The sequence below is a fragment of the Bactrocera dorsalis genome, chromosome 2 (assembly GCF_023373825.1).
Source record: "Bactrocera dorsalis isolate Fly_Bdor chromosome 2, ASM2337382v1, whole genome shotgun sequence".
NCBI classification, from domain to species: Eukaryota; Metazoa; Arthropoda; class Insecta; order Diptera; family Tephritidae; genus Bactrocera; species Bactrocera dorsalis.
Window position 1 is genome coordinate 1,719,720 of NC_064304.1, and position 11,665 is coordinate 1,731,384.

The following is an 11,665-nucleotide window of genomic DNA, read 5'->3' on the forward strand; positions in this document are numbered from 1 at the left end:
AGCATCGACGTTCGAGATGTGAAAAGGCGACGCATGTTCATTAACACTAATCACATACATATGTCCGTACATATTTGTAAATTCAAAGAAAAGGAATGACAAAATCTGGCCAAACTTGGCAATGGTACAGCCATCAATAGTCAACACACAAAAAACCGACCCAAGGGGAATGCGAAAATAAATCGTGCGCTCATACGCTAAGAATGGCAAAAAAAGTGTGTAGTGGAGGCAGGAATAACGTCCACTCACAAAAACAATAGATCAATACGCCAATGAATAAAATGATAAATTTTGTCAGGCAAGCAGCGGCAGCAGGCGGCAAGCGACAACAATTGACAGCTACTTGTAAAACAATGAAAACACGACAGCCAACAACCAACAGCAAACAGCAACAGCCAGCAAAAACGCCACAAAGAGAGTGGAGAAACACTGAAGATGAGCGTGTATAAATAAATAAATAAGAAGGAACAAGTAAATAAAGTAAAATAAAATATTACAAATTTATGTTGTTAACTTTTTTATGGCCGGCGTGTTTTTGTGTTGCAACATGCTGCCAGCGACGCCTCTAATTTGGCATGCACATTACCGTTTTTGTTGTTGTTTATCTTGCTCTTGCTTTGTTTTGTTTTGCCACTGTCTCAAGCCGTCGAAAAGCACCTAACTTGTTCAATAAAAACATGGATATTGTCTAGACCGTAAAACATTTGTGAGCATCATTTATGCCACTCATACACATGCATTCCAGCACAAGTAGCTTCAGCTAAATATCGCCTCGAGTGGAAATCAAGAAAAATGTCTGAAGCTTGGCGTTGAGTGCGCATTGCTAGCGACAAATCCAATCAAAATTAATTGAATGCCAATGCCACTTAAGGTTCCCGATTGCCAACCAAATTTTCTATAAGCACTCGGCTAATTACATACACTCACTTTGGCGAACCTTTTGAGTGGGCTCAGACGCCGCCGCATATCCCTCCAGCGATGGAAATTAGCGACAGTTCGTCGCGACTTTGCGAATGTTGATTGCTGCGTGGTGGAAGGACTGACTTCGGTCGACCATTTTAAAATAATCAATCAAAAATGTCGTGGCAAAGATGCTCCTTTTGTTTTTGGCAATGGCAACTACTCGACTTCAAAGTATATATATTTTTATTAGAATATTTGAAACTAATCAGTTGATGTTAAGTTGTGGTGTAAATTCAAAGTAAGTTAAGAATAGTGTGCAATAATACTTTGGAACGTCATATCTTAACATGACTTTGAAAATATCATTACTGTTTTATTACCGTAAAATTCGTTTTACTATAATATCACATTTTCTTATTCTTTTTTGGCGTAGACACGACTTCCGGTCTTAGACCAAGTATCCTCTGATTAGGCAAAGAACATCCATTTGGAAGCGAGGTAAAGTGAGAAAGTGAACCATCTCTTCAGAAGGTTTTGCACTGGGTTTAGGACCCGCCACTTAAAACACCCCCCTAATGAAAAGAAAACCATACAACATAAGGGAACTAAAATGTATACACGTAAAAAGTAAGGCACTTAGAATAAAATAAATAAATGTACCTTCGACATAAGCGTCGGAGGTCTGAAGAACAAAAAAAACTCTTAATGGAAAACTATTTTTGGCCTACTTATTAAACAGAAAATTGCGCACTGCTAGACTAAAAAAAATGCCCAAAAACATTTTAATAAGACAGGGTACCTCGAAGAAATTAATGGTCTGTCTGTTTCTAAGCACACCTTCGATGTAACAAGTCAACTCTTTGCGTCAATAATAATCTAAGTAAATTATAGGTTTCTCACATTACTCTCTCAAACTACTCTTCTTTGGTAAAGCGTGGGTAGCTATGCAACACTTATATTTGTTCGAATTTGACTTTGTAATGGGCATAAAAAACTGGTATGTAAAATCTCAAATTCTATGCAAATAAGCCTTGTATAGAAAAGCATATATAACTTATGACCTGTTTAGAAATCATAAATATTCTACGTTAAGTTAAAATATGTAACCAAAATTAATTAAAAGTCGATATAAAACCGCTGCTATTTCTTTAAATAAAATCAGAATATTAAGTAATCTCAAAATAGTTCAAAACTCAAAACTACTAAATCCGAGTATGAAAAGCACACATAAACAACTCGAATTCCAATGCTTAAAAAAAAAACAAGAAAATGAAACATATAAATGTTTGAAAAGTATAATAAATATGTGTATATAACTTGACAAAGCGAACACAGCTGTTTTTGACAGTTGGAATTAACCGCTAAAGCGACACCGACGAACGCACGCACTTACGAAAGCGGCGAAATGTAAAACGACACCAAAAATAAGCAACTCGACAGAGCAATCAATTAAAGTCAGACAGAAATCAGCGACTATTGGCGATGGATTGGAGGAAAAATTAAATTTGAGGTGAATACTGAAGGCAGCACGCAATTGTGCGTGTCGGAATGGATTTCTTACTTTGTTTCTTTCTGTTTCACTTGCGGAGTTAGAGACGCCAAATCCCATTAACTGCCATTAAGCGAAAACATCAAATTAAAACCAAAACCCCAAACTATTACGAAATTCTATTAGCATATTTTTTCCTCAAACAGTGATGTATGTATAAGGTAAAATTGTTTAGTGGTGTTTTTGAAAAATAATCTTAAAGTGTTGAGCATTTTTTTTATCTGGTTAGTATAATTATAAATTAAGCACTGTAAGATACTCACCTTCAAAGCACTTGTTAGCTGATGAAGCGTCTTAGAATGATAAGAACCAGCTAATGTTAAGCGAATGTCCTGCAGTAAAACGCTTATACAAATCAGAGTGAGATCAACTTTGCTGAAGAAACCTGCCCTTCCAGTACCACTTTTTAGTCACCTGTAGTGGCTTGATTAGCGCGACCGCACCGTTTTTTGTTGCTTTCGTCGACACTTATTTGCGATGAGCTTACTAAATTCTAAATGGCAATTTGCATTAATTTCAGCCGGAATGTAAGCTTTGAGCGCGACGTTAGCATTCGATTAGCTGTTCAATAGCCGGCAGAAGCAAAAAAAAAAACTGAATGAGTGAGTGGCAGCAGCGAAGGAATGTTGGAAAATCTCAAAAATTGTAGTCAGTTGTGCTTGTGTGTGTTTAGACCAGAGGAATTGACCGCCGTAAAGCTGATAAATTAATTGGCAGCTGAGTCGTTGTGTCAAGTCAAGATTCTTTATTATTCTTACATTTTCACATATGTTTGCTCATTTAGGCCTGCCTGTCTGCCTGCCTCCCTCCCTCTCTGCCTATGTGTGCCTGCGCAGTCCACTCCAGTTCACGCTGATTTTATTACACTACATTTTTATGGCATTTATTTTTGCCGATTTTATTAGCTGACGCCACTAAGTCCGTTAAGCCTCTACTAATCTGGTGCTAAGCAGTTGGCAAACTGAAGGCTTTTACTCCGTGAATTCAAAACAACCAAAATAATATGTAAAATAACAAATATTTTCGAAGTAAATTAAAAAATGTTAAATTTCTGAAAAGATTTTGTAATTTTGATAGTTTAAAAATTTTTCTGAGTTAAATTATATTCGTTCTAATTACTCCTCATATTTTTTTACAAAAGCTTAGATATTAAAAAAAATTAAATCCTCTATCAAAACCAAAAAGTGGACCTAATTGGCTAGAAAAGTATATGGGTAAAAACCGAAATAAAACCGAAAGCCATAAAGCTTACCCTGAACTCAATGTCTCTTCTGACTTTTTCAGATCATTGTCAACTAGAATTTGGGAAATTTTAGAGAGCTAAAAAGACTTATGGCACTATATTAAAAATTCAGTGATTTTCTATATTTATGATGGAAAAAATATCTATCTATTATAAAATAAACGTAAAATATATACAAATTTATGCATGGATTTACTCATGAACACAAATCGAGTCTTTCAAAAACCTTTTTTCTTAGCTGGATTTACTCATGAATACAAATCGAGTCTTTCAAAAACCTTTTTTCTTAGCTGAGTAAATACTTTCAAAATTTTCGCTAAATATTTTTAAAATTAATATGGCGAAAGTAGCAGCCAAAGCGCGCAGCGAGTAACGCTAACAAAATGAAAGGCAACAAACAAAGCAAACTCCAGCAGCGAATAAGTTAAGCAAGCAAGCGGAAAACTGCTTAAAAATTTGCACGTCATACAAATTTCGCAGAAAACTTTCAGAAACATTTACGCTATTTTTGTTAAAGTTGTTGAGCATGGAAAGCTGCTTTAGTTAGCTCCTGGTTTATGTGCCACTTTAAAAATAGACGGCAAGCGGCAGTAAATGCATTCGGGGGCAAACGGAAACAAAACGAAGCGTATGGCAAATACAGGCGAATGGCGTGCTCACCATTCGGTCCGTGGGCCTGTGGGTGGCTGAATGGGTGGGTGTGTGGTAAGAAAGCAAGCTTGCACATGTTTATTTGCTTAGCTGCTCGGCATTAAGGATGAAGAAAATTGCATAAATAACTCACAGCATGGCGAATTATCTTCAGGGTAGATGTAAAGACTTTTGACGCCCGCAACTGGGGATGTGTGTGTGCAGATTTTATAAACACTCAATGAAGCGATAAGAGTGAATTGGTCGTTGGCGAGCCCGAGCGCGGCGCTGCTGAGGCCACACACAGGAGATTATACATTTTGTATGCATACGATATGATGTCAACTAGCGCAGACAAGCTATGGATGTAGTTATAGAGTACTAGCGGAATTTAGTTGAAGAAATTTATTTCGCAAATAACTATGCCAAAAGTGCGATAACACTGAAGTAGCGCGGTAATATCCAGCCGATCTGAACAAATTGTGTAGCTCAGTAGCCTCATCAACGGCAATTGCGGTGTGAGTGACTAAATTGCGGTTAGTCCAATGAGGGTGAACGGCCGTCTCAGCTCCGCGATGCCAATTGATTTAATAAGCCACGTGCCAGACAACCACGCTGTCGGCGGTGACAGACTTAGCAGTCAGCGTAGCATGCTTCTGGTGCTTAAGCGCGCCGTAAAAATGGATAAATATTGCTAGGGCTTTGGGTAGAGCGCTTCGCGGGCGTACACTGTTCGGCGCACAGCACATGCATTCACACACACAGGCATGCAAATAAACAACTTTCGCTGAAAGAAGCCGTGAAGCATCGCCTAGCAGCTTGTGCACATATTCCCGTAAAGCTTTTGGCCTTGGCCCTCGTTTAAGCTATTGTTGTTTCTGTGTCTGCCATTTCCATCGTCCTTTTGCATTTTTTACGCCGTAAATTCCAATTACCACCAACTTAGTGCACAAAAACAAACGAGAATAAACGATTTTCTGCCGAAACAAAAAATAAAGTGGCCGTTCGGTCTGACAATATGGCCCAGCAGATCTTGCTAGCTCGCCAGTGAGTTGTTATTTTCTTAGAATTTCTCTGCAAGAATTGTTTATTGTTTAAATCTTCGCTGATGTGACTTTCATTTGATTACAGTTACAGTTCATGTTGCTTGGGCTGTGTGTAATAAGTTTATTTTGCGGCTTTATTTAATTTTTGGAGATTCACATAAATCTGCTAATTTACTTGCCTACGAATAATTAGCAATTTAATTCTATTAGATTTGCTTAAGTGTTTGAATAAATTTCTTTACTTAAACAGAATTTATTTAGTTTTGCCTTGCTTCAAATGAGAGAAAATCATTTTAAGTGTGGTTTTCGCAAGAATTGAGATTTGGTCACTTCCTGTGATCTGATTTTTTGGCATTGACACAGAAATTTTAAAGTAGGCTATGGTAATTGATAACCGTTTTAATCATAGTGGATAGTCCATATTTGTTTGAAAATTACTAAGAACTTGTTTAACACAATTATCCCAAAACATTATTTATTTTGCCTTTCATTTGGAAAGAATAGTTATACCAATTTTGAATTTTCAAGATATACCTAAAATCACATTTTTGTATTATTCGTTCTGTCATAATTCAATTATTAGTCTTATTTCTTCTTTATTGGCTTAGACTCTGCTCATGCGGTTATAGCCGAAAAGTTCAAAACAGTCTCGTATAAGTCTACACCCTTATATAATGGGTTCTAAGCAACTCCTATTCGATTTCTATAGTATTTGTTTTGCACTAAGATAACGCAAAATTATTTAAATCCCTCTATAAACACTCAAATTCTTATGTTAAATCACAGCAAACAAAACTTTTTGACTTTCTTGGATTTATGTATCATTCTCCTTGCGGCTTTAAGACAAGTTGCTCGTTTTAGCATGCCCCAATGCATATACTGTTATCTTATCTGCCAGGCTAGCGGTATATCTGGCCTTACTTAACGGCACTTCACTTTTGCTGCCACAACACTCATCACTCATCCCACAGCGCCTCTTCATTGTTTGCAACATTTTGCCACAGAGGAAACGGAAATCGCAAACACTTACAGATCAAATGCAAGCACACACATTCAAAATATATTATTCTTAGTATTATCGCGCACACACATACATATGTATCGAAGTATATATACATATTTTTTTCCGTAATTTGTCGAAGCGTGTTTTCGCACCTGTTAAATTATTTGCCGAATCAATATCGTGGACACTTGATGTTTTTGCATTTGTTGTTTTTTGATTTCATGTGTTATATTCCCAGAATATCGGGTAACTGATATGCAAGCATTCATTCAAACACCAACACAAGCATGGCTTTTGCGAAAGCCGTTATATGTAAAGTTAACCGCAAACACTGCATATTACGAACGCCGCATCCCGTGAAGCAGAGCAGTCGTCGGTGCTTTTGATATGTTTTGCCAATAATAGAAACACAATACACTTTCACCGTTAGAGCAGCTTGGCATTTTCGGTTTGATTTTGTTTCTCACTTCAATTGTGAATTAATACGTGCGATTTACGGTTAGCTTGCATGGCACATAAACCAATTCACCAAAACAAAAGCCTCGTCACTGATTCACATTCACTGTTTTTAGTCGTCAAAATATGCACGTGTACTCCGCCATTCATCCGTTCAAAGCGTGTGCACCGTATTGAGCTCGCGATTCTACTAAATGACCGAATTCACATCGCTCGCTGCCTTCGTTTTGGGAGCCAACGCCAACAATCAACCAACCAGTCGACTATAGCAGGCAAGCGAGCCGATCCACCAACGTGCAACACAGCGCGAACCGGTCAGCAACGAGCCAACGAAGTAACATCGCTGTACGCTCAATCGCCGTGTATTCGTTGGAGCTGTGTGGAACCGACAAAGCAGTGTTGCGGCGACCACATGTTAATCGTTGAATGTATGCCAATAATATCTAATACGCACGACACTCTGCTTTGGCTCTTTTCAAAACGCCTTCCACCTATTCTTGTTTATTTCTTCTTGCGTGCAGCAGAAACGAAGATTTGATGGGTTGCGGCATTGAGAGTGTGGCCCATGAAGTTTTGGAGCGCACGCATGCCGCAGTGGAGCACAACGGCGCTCAGCGAAGAAGCGCGCTCAACTCATCTCTTCGAAATCTGTATAACTCTCTGCTTGAATCAAAAGTGTTTACAGAGAGGACGCAAACCGTACAATTTCATTTCCTACTCGTAACATATGTACTGCTAACGGCATCACTTTCGAAATATGTTTTAAAGGATTTATGAAATTGTATTACTATTACCCTTTTAGTTCATAAATGGGAGTTAATTCGATTTATAACGGTAAAAGGTATCTGCTGTAGTGCTTAAAAAATAACAAATAGTTAAGAGAATCGCAAATAATGTAGTTTTTGTGCTCCTTAGTTTTTCGAAGATTGTGTTTGTAATATCGTAAATGTTAAAGCCATCTTTTGCGAATGTTAGAATGTTAATTTTGGGAGAGTTCGATGTTATTGCCAAAAATGTTATTCAAAATTTTAAATATGTTATACTACAAGTACAATATATATGTATATATATGTACATATGTATATATATATATACTTGTTTATTTTTCATGGAAGTTTATTACGTAAAATAACTGCTTCTTTGGTATAATAGCAACAGCTTTGACCAGCAAATACAATTTAGAACAAAAGTAGCGAGAGGTATTCTTTCAAAACCTCCAATTAAGGTTGCTCCTCACTTAAAAATTCGTAGTATGTTATATGGGTACAGCTCGAAAACATTGCCATGTCATTGGACTAAATATTTGTCTGTCGAGTATTTTTGACTGAAGAAGAGAATTGATTAAAATCTTTCTTGGTGCATTCATTGTTTTAAAATTTGGTGTTCAGGAAGGAAAGTTCATATATACATATTCATGAGAGAAAGGGGGGCCAAACTTATCCTGTCTTATCATGAAACTATGATGATTAAGGAGTTCTCTTTGTAATCACAAGCATAACTATTAAATTAAAACAAGTAAGAAAGCATTGTCGAATATCCGACTGACTTATCTTAATGAAACCCAATAAAATCGGCTCAATGTTTCCGCAAATCCCATATACTGCATTTAAGGATTTTAAGGCGATTTTCCAGCTTTGATTCCTGAAAGTTGCAAGAGTATAACACGTTCGGTTGTCGTTCTGCTCTCTTGCCAAAAGCATTACATATAAAACCAACCACACAGTTATCGGATGAGGGATCATTAAAATGGTATTAACCTATACAGGTATTCAATGCTACAAATTTTTGTTGTCCATTGTGAATGCCAAATAATAATAATAGTTTTTTTTCCATTGACAAGCAGTACGAGTTACTTATTCAATTTGAGATTTTTTATCATTTGCAAAAATATATTTTCTGATCTAAGTAAGTAATAATTTTGTATATATATATATATATTCGTACATCTAGCTTTGTGCTCGTAGATCAAAATAAATAAATAATTTTAATATTATATCCAATAACCAAGAAGTTATTATGGTCCGGCCGAAGAGGTGTATTTAGTTTTTGAAGATATATTTTTCTTTATTATTTGTAATGGTTTTTGCCATTTTCCAAGTATTTAGACAATTTTCAAAATGATTTGAGATCACTTCGAACATTATGTACATATATAATTTATTATGTAAGAATACAGTGCATTGGGTTTTCAAATATTCCATTTAAGTGTGCTTGAAAGCCGTCATTTCATATCCTCGAATTCAACTTGTTCAACGTACCTAGGGTATGGTGAGCTCACTCACAGCACTTGAATGAAGAAGTTGTTACTTATCCCTCTTCGCCTGCCTGCACTTCAGAACTAAATTTGGTTCATTTTTTTCATTCTTCAGTTTTTTATTTGCAATTTAAATGCTGATCTGAAAATATTCAGCGTCTCATACTTTCGAAACTACTTCCGAATCTACTTTTCCTGAATTGATTTCAAACATTCTTCCCTTCGGACTTGTTGTTCACTTCTTCGACACACTGTAAATGTTTGTTTTTTATCGTTTTATGAAGTGCATAAGTGCAACTAGCGGCAAAAGTGCATTAATTAATTGATTCCTTGGAGTGCGCACGGCTTTCAGAAACTATAAAAATACTTACCTTGCCTGTGTTTATACTTGATTTTTTACATAAATAATCTGGTGTTTGCTCTTCGTTGCTTTTATGGTGTGTTGAATGCTTAGCAAGCACTTAGGCTAAACAAATTGGCACCAACTTTAGCTGCGCGTCGCGACGCCGGAGTGTAGCGGGCGCACTTCATTGTTTATGACAATAGAAAGTAATTCCGTGTAGAATGTTACGTTTTTTAAGTTAAGTAATTTTTATTGCCGACCTTAAGTGCCGCTTCTGTTTGTAGTTTTCAATTGTGTATAAAAATAACACCGTCGAACTTGATGCTGCAGCGGTATACATATACATATATTTGTATATATTTACTTATTTAGTTAGAATATACTTTTTAATTTTGAATACAAAAGGAAATTTTATTATTTTAAACTATCTTTATGAACTAATAAACACATAAAATGCAAATGCAAGTTTCTGGTACTCCCTATGCATACCTACGAAAAATAGTAAGACCTTTTAATTTAAATTTAGCGCGAGAACTCATTCGTCGAAATATTTCTTTTATAGGTTGGTATGACTATCAGTGACATCTCTGCCAAATGCCACATCAAAATAATCATCATTAGTATACGTTTGTCTTTCTGAAGTACATAACCATGCTCTCATACTACCAAGATGGCATGAAACGTACTGGCGATGACTCATGGATCTATGTTTAGGACCCGGAAACAGATCATTCGGCCGATATCGTGCCAAAGGTGAGCCGAAGTCAAAAATATCCACCTCAAAGCTGGCCAAAATCAAGGTAGTGTTGACAGTTTTCTTCGACTATTGAGGTGTGGTACACTCTCGATTCCTTTCAACCGGCCAAACTATTAACGAGGAATATTATTTGATGTGTTACGCGCCTTCACTGCTTTGATTCTTCATGAGTTTTTTGGCCAAATTTTCAACCGATCCGCAACATCCGTATTCGTGTCTTCTGGCTATTCAATAAACTCAAACGGCTTCTGTTTTGAGTCAATTAAATACATTAAACGTGAATCGCTACGCGGATTGTAGGTTATTCCGGAAGTTGAATTTAACAACTGGGATTGGAAGAGACGTTGGCACAAGTGTGTTGGGTCAAAGGTTGGAGAGGAAAGACAGACAAAAGAGAGTTTTTGTAGAATAAATTAAGAAATACAAATTATGAGCAAATTCTTACTATTTTTAGTCATAGAAAAGGTTTTTGAATAGCTGACATAGAGAGGCTGTTTGTAAGAAATTTTCTTACATTTTGTGTAATATTTATTATTCCGTGATCTTTCGAAGATGGAAGATCAAAATCAGCCTTTTCGGTATATTTTACTGTTTTACTATCAAAATTGTTAAAACGCAGTTCCATCAAGGTGAAATTTCTATGAAGTGGGTGTAGAAGATATGTTGGCCGAACGGCAAAGCCAATATATACGCTTCAGCTCATGTCATGCCCCTGTGTGTGAAGTCCTCATACAAATAGCATATGTTCAAACACTGTGTGTAAGAATAATACTAATAATCCGAATTGCTTTATTCACTTAAGTTATCAATAATTATTGCTGGAAATGTTTGATATTTTTATTAGCTCACGAAAGTATACAAAGTGGTTTAAGTTGTTGCCAAACTAGTGATCTAAAGTGTGAAGTGTTTTATTCAATATATACAATGCTGACATACATACATACATACGAATACGAACAATATGTATGCTCTTGCCTCCTTTTCCTCTTCTTCACCTTAAATTTGTGGTCAGTCATAAAGCAATGGCAATTATGGTAGCTTAAAGTGGTCATAGCTGACTTTGCTACACAGCTATGCAAAGTGCAGTTGCTGCCGGTGTGTCGGATGTGTCCGTATCTGCGCACGATCCCGTCTCCTTCAACGGGTGTCTTCCAATTCAGTCATCATTTGGCAAATTTATACTTTTTAACACATTAGATTTGGACCAGATAACTATTTTAGTGTTATTATACTCATCAACGTCTCTGCTACTGTTATTTCAACGAAGTCCCCAGCAGCAACAACAACAGCGATAGCTCCAATGTTGCCCACTAAAGTGTCTTCCGTAATTATTAATAGTTATGTAGCTAGCTGCCGGTGTTGAAAGACTCTCATTCGCATACATGCACATACACACATACATAAATGCATAAATATGTCTGCGACAGCTCTACTTAATACGGGCGACTTTATCATCCGTTGGCAATCCTGTCAGTAAGAAT

General features: G+C 36.6%; 1 protein-coding gene across 3 annotated transcripts in view; it reads right to left on the reverse strand.

The window, feature by feature from the left end:
• LOC105233943 (uncharacterized) overlaps positions 1-7,202 on the reverse strand; it is a 119,257-nt gene extending 112,055 nt beyond the window's left edge. The window contains exon 1 of one of the 3 annotated variants that reach the window (XM_011216121.4): positions 6,527-7,202. The gene's annotated coding sequence lies outside the window, so the exon portion shown is untranslated. Of the gene's footprint in view, positions 1-6,487 lie in introns of all 3 variants that reach the window. The other 2 variants (XM_049446992.1, XM_019993051.3) reach the window with 2 other exon arrangements.
• Between the last annotated feature and the right edge of the window lie 4,463 nt (positions 7,203-11,665).